The sequence below is a fragment of the Macrobrachium nipponense genome, chromosome 3 (genome assembly GCF_015104395.2).
Source record: "Macrobrachium nipponense isolate FS-2020 chromosome 3, ASM1510439v2, whole genome shotgun sequence".
Lineage (NCBI taxonomy): Eukaryota > Metazoa > Arthropoda > Malacostraca > Decapoda > Palaemonidae > Macrobrachium > Macrobrachium nipponense.
Window position 1 is genome coordinate 73,031,167 of NC_087202.1, and position 5,797 is coordinate 73,036,963.

At 37.5% G+C, this 5,797-nt stretch overlaps 1 non-coding gene across 1 annotated transcript; it reads left to right on the forward strand.

The window, feature by feature from the left end:
- Positions 1-335: 335 nt before the first annotated feature.
- Trnak-uuu (transfer RNA lysine (anticodon UUU)) lies at positions 336-408 on the forward strand. The gene has a single exon. It is a non-coding gene; the product is annotated as a tRNA-Lys (tRNA).
- Positions 409-5,797: the final 5,389 nt, after the last annotated feature.

Consider the following 5,797-nt stretch of genomic DNA (forward strand, 5'->3'; position numbering starts at 1 on the left):
CGGAGATAAAAGAAGCAATAGTGAATCTGCCTAAATAATGGTCTTAAAAATCCAAGGATATATATATATATATATATATATATAATATATATATATATATATATATATATATATCTATATATATATATGGAAAAGAATCTTGCAATTGCAGTCGGTAAACGTATTTATAATGACCGTGGATTCTAAAACCCAAAAACATTCTTTTAGGATAGGTAAATAAGATGGCCATGTTTGCACTCTCGTAATTCTGTTGATATAATTCTTCATTCATCACCGCAGAAGCATAACGGGAAATTGCTTCTAAGAAAACTTTGTTAGAATTTCGGAGTTGGCAAGCCCGGATAGCTCAGTCGGTAGAGCATTAGGCTTTTAACCTAAGGGTCCAGGGTTCGAGTCCCTGTTCGGGCGGAAGTTTTGTCAGACAGAGATTGAAGAACCAATGACGCGGGATGTGGTGTGAGAAGAGGCATCCAAAGCAAGGTAAAGTATCATCAATTGCTAAATTGCACAAACGAAAGATGGAAAGCGCTAATACATCCAAACGCAGCTGCTCTGAATTTACGAAATCTGCCGAGAAGTGTAGAACAACTGATGACGCAAACGGGATGCTGCGTTACCGTGGTGGTAGACAATGAACAGCATTCCTTCTTGGACCTGTCACTGATCATGCGCAATCGTCTTAGACTATTTGTCATGAATATAGAGGAAAAGTTCAAATGCATCTTTCGTATCTTTAAAGAAATTATATTCACCGTGTTTAACATTCGCTTTACCAAACTGTTAATAACCATTTTGATTCCTACGCGTCAGCATCAGCAACTTTATCGGCGAAGAGACCGAGAGAGACCTTGAGTAGGTGAATGACTGTTTCGGCAAAAGACCTCGGTACTACTTTGCTACCACACAGCCGCCCTTCTTTCGTCATTGCCACGTGAACTGAAGTACTCTCGGACGAAACTTTTTCACCGCCGTTTCAGTGCCATTGAAAACTGCCCGATTTATTCCAGATTATGGGAATTTCCAGCAAATCAACAATTCTTTATGTAGACGTTCTGTTATTGATTTAAACAATGACGCGTTCCTCCAGTAACATCACACGACGACCGTCTTTTCTTTGACCCTCGGCAGGTTGCGTCTCGTCGCAGGTCTGCCAAAGCGGTCGCTAGCCACGCGGTTACCAGAAAAAGAAGAAGAAAAAAAAAAGGACAACAATGCGAGGGTCTCTCTACTACTTGAGGTGGAACCTATAAAGAGTTACGGCTCTGTACATTCCCAGGACTTGTTTGCGCGATCAAATTTCGTGGAACTTGAGTTGTCGGGACGATATTTATTTGATCTTGCGCTTGCTGCTGGTTCACTCAAAACATTCCTGTTGTTGACTCATCATCAAAACTTTATATATAGATCCAGGAACTAGTTTTCGAAAACACGTCAGTAAATCTGCCTTTTAAGAGTACCTACAGCCGCCTCCCGGTTTCACAAGCAAAGTTCTGCGCTGGGTTTTACGAATGCTTCCCAAGACGATACTTTCCCCATCAGTAAGAATTTCATTAGAATTAAAACTATATATATATATATATATATATATATATATATATATATATATATATACACACGTATATACATACACACATATATGCTGTATGAAAGACATAAGTTTATTATAATTTTTTTTGAGAAATTTCAACTGGTAGATCTATTCAAATGGAATCCAACTCTCCTTAGCGCCCTGTATTATCACTGACGTAGCATTCAGTTTCTTTCCGTCATGTCCCCAGTTGGTTAGCCGGCTTTTTAAAAAATGCAGTGACCTCGCAATTACTAAGATCACAGACATAAAAAAAATGCAACAAAGGCCTTCGATGTTGTCAATACGATTTACATTCAATGGAGTTTTTTTTCATTCTTTTCATTTGATGTACCCGGCCTCTGTGGGCGATGAGAGAATAAAGATGAAGTGAAACTGTGTTGTGGGGAGAAGTATAATAAAAAAAAAGCAGTAGGTTAAAGGGACGCGAAGAATAATAATGATAATAAAAAAGAAATGACGTGAGAGCTTCATCGAGAATTCCAGCTGAATTCTTTCTCGTCTCACCCGGAGCAGGTTCCCTTGATGTATAGACTAGTATTGCACCAGACAATTTTTTTCTTCATGCCCTTAGGTTAAGTTACATAGTTCACGTACATATTCCCTTGAAATTTGGGTGTGGGAAACATAAAGAGAGGATTTTCAAGAAGATTTTATGGTTAGTTTCTAAGATATGGCGTCCCACTTTTTTCAGAGAAGGTCCCAGTACTGGATTACAGGAATATGCCATCCAGGAGGCTGAATATAAACGCTTTATAAAAAAAAAAATGAGTAAAGGGTGTGTATCCTACAACATTTTTGTCTTCTGTGTTGGTCTTCATACTGAACGCTCTTTGCAATTCTGTTTAATTTGACATTTTCATCGAATTGTTCTTTTGTTTTTCATTCAAGATCATTCACTCTCAATTTCGTGTCAAACTTCGTAAATGCTTGTGTACTTATAAAAACTGACATACATACATTCATATATGTATGCATATATATATATATACATATATATATATATATATGAATAACTTGATCACGAAGTATATAAAACGTGATGCTATGTATAAATAAAGGATTTTTCTTTGCCACGAAGGAAAAAAATGAAAAAGCGAGATAGCCGAGTACTTTCGGTCCTATTAGACCGAAAGTATCGGCTATCCCCCTCCGCTTTTTGATTTTTTCCTTTGTGGCAAAAAAAACCTCTATATTGGATAATTACTATCTATATATATTATATATATAACTATATATAGATATATGTTACATAAAACAAGTTCCTTGTTGGACGAGTGGGTTAAGTGCTCACCTACAGATTCGGTAGTCGCGAGATCGAATCTCCGCTCTGCCAACATGGAATCAGAGGAATTTATTTCTCGATATAATGTGGTTCGGATTCCACAATAAGCTGTAGGTTCCTTTGCTAGGTAACCAATTGGTTCTAGCCACGTAAAAATATCTAATCCTTTGGGCCAGCCCTAGGAGAGCTGTTAATCAGCTTAGTGGTCTGGTTAAACTTAATATACTTAACTTATACATAAAACATGCATACACACAGGTATATATATATATATATATATATATATATATATATATATGTGTGTGTGTGTGTGTGTGTGTGTGTGTGTCTGCTGAGTAAAGGACGTCGAGTCGAAAGATCTTGCAGACACTCCGTTGTTTATTTTTTCTTCGTGGCATATACCTTTATTTATGGATTTATCACGTTCCAAACTTTCGTGATTCAATAATATATATATCTATATATATATATACATACATATATATATATATATTTTTACCTATATATATATATATATATATATATATATATATATATGTGTGTATCAGGAGATTGATACCAAGTGGTAGAAAAGCATTATATAATATGTGCTGATAGGACAGTACAGAATATTCAAACACGCAAATAAGCCAGTTTTCCAGCCGTTTCTACGTTCATTTGTACCGTCCTGATGATTTTTAGATTTTTATGAATTTCTGCCACTTTGTATCAATGCTCTGAAGACGGCTTACATAACAGTAAAGCCGACACAGGTTAGAATATTCAACCGTGCTTCTTCTCTTCTCTGTGGTGTTTGATATATATATAAACATCAAAGCATTCAAAGACGACATATCATCCGAAGCACCGCTCACAGAAAGTGGAGTCGGAGGAGGAAGTATCTTAATGGAAGAGATTCATTCAACTTTTAGCAACGAGCCTCTTGGCGTGAGGTAACCGTAGCAGCAGCAGCTGCAGCAGCAGCAGCTACAGTAGCTTTTGGCGAATGATCCTCTTTAACTAGAGTCCTAGACCATCTAAGATGACTTCCCCTCAGTGGCTGTGCCATACGCCTCTGCGTTCGTTGCTGTTAGTCCTATGTGTTGTTGTTGTTGCTGTTAGTCCTAAGTGTTGTTGTTTAGTCATAAGTTGTTGTTATTTTTAGTCCTAAGTGCTGTTGTTGCTGTTAGTCCTAAGTGTTGCAACTGCCATTTTAAGACTGGTGCTGCTGTATGCAAGCTTAGTCTCTTGTTCCTTTGAACAACCAAACACGAGGAGGCTATCAGCCTAGGGTCTTTGTGACTCATGCGAAAGGTTGATTATCGATATCTGAGTTCGAAAGTGTAGGTGAAAATATGAATAAGCAAAGAACAGCAAATGCTTTTGAGGTTGAGAGATGAGTAGATTAGTAATAAATATTAAGAAAAGGTCGTATATTTTTTTTCGCTGATGCAATATAAGTCTGTTTATTTGTTAACTTAAATCGCTTATATACATATATATATATATATATATATATATATATATATATATATATATATATATATACAAGGACAGTTTTTTAAAAATCGAGACCCAAGTCTAGCAATGCTTCCAGGTAGCAACGACAATTAAATAGGAAGGAGAGTCAAAACTGCCATTAGTCACCATTTTTCAAGCGAATCCGGCTTATGGGAAATCACACCGCAGTACGCAAACGTAAAAATGGGAATCCATAGCACACACACACACACAGAGAGAGAGAGAGAGAGAGAGAGAGAGAGAGAGAGAGAGAAATGTGCGTTGGTTTTGGCTGAGTGCCAGTTGATTGAGGGTTTGTCCCCTACAAGTGAGATGTTTGGAGATGGGGAATAGAAAGTGTTGCAGAGAGAGAGAGGGAGAATTGACTTCATTTACATGGTATTTTAGAACCTCTTAGTTAAAACTGAATGCAAGTCATTTGAACCCTTCTTTCTGAGGGGCGTCTCTCATGGAAAATATGCAATAAACAAACGTCGATATGATTGTTGATGTAGTAAGTTCTGGGATGTTGCAATCTCTCTCTCTCTCTCTCTCTCTCTCTCTCTCTCGTTCGGGATCAATGATAGACCAGAGTTCTTTTCTGTTACAGGTTTTCAGCTCATCTGCTGCGAGCCCGAGTTTGTTTTCAGGATAATGACGTTCACGCTTTCATCTTACTGAGATATTACTAAAATGATGACGTCAACTGCTGTTTAAAGAAGTCCGGTTTAAAATCTTCCCCATTGAATATTCCTTTTATGTATAGTTATCTTGAATTGTTGTCAATGTCCGTGTTCTCTGAGGTATGTTTAACCTGGATAACAATATGAGATACACATTAAACGCCTTATAATTTCTATTAATGGCCTGAGTCGACCTGAGTGGAACATTGGCGTGTTGTTAAATAGCACTGTCCATTTCCATTACTCTTCGACAGGGAACCATGTTCAAGAAATAACGTCAACAGAACTCAAGAGGTGAGGTCCCAGAACCAAGAATGGTGCCAAAAACGTTGGAAAGAAATTTCTTTATAAATAGCTCGCGGTGATCATAACCCATTTCCAAGGAATTTGTGGCTAAGATAGTGACAGTGCAAGTATGTTAGTTAAGTTGGCAGCCCTGCCGACAGAGTTAACGTCATACCGACGTCACTGTAGCAGCTTCCTGAATCCGTTCAACCGTTCAACCACGAGGGTTGGCTGCACGCCTCCAAACTTAACTCTTACTGTTCCTCTCTCCCTCTCTCTCTTTCTCTCTCTGTTACATGGAAATACTCATAATTTTTGGTCTACCATTTATATTTCACCGAGGAGAACGGTGATGCGTAGAGTCCGATTACATTTTAACAAAATTTATACCTCTAGATCTATTTCTGACATTACTTCGCCAAAATTAATATACAGAAAAAAAAAAACCTTTGCTTATATAATCAATAAAATTTCGAC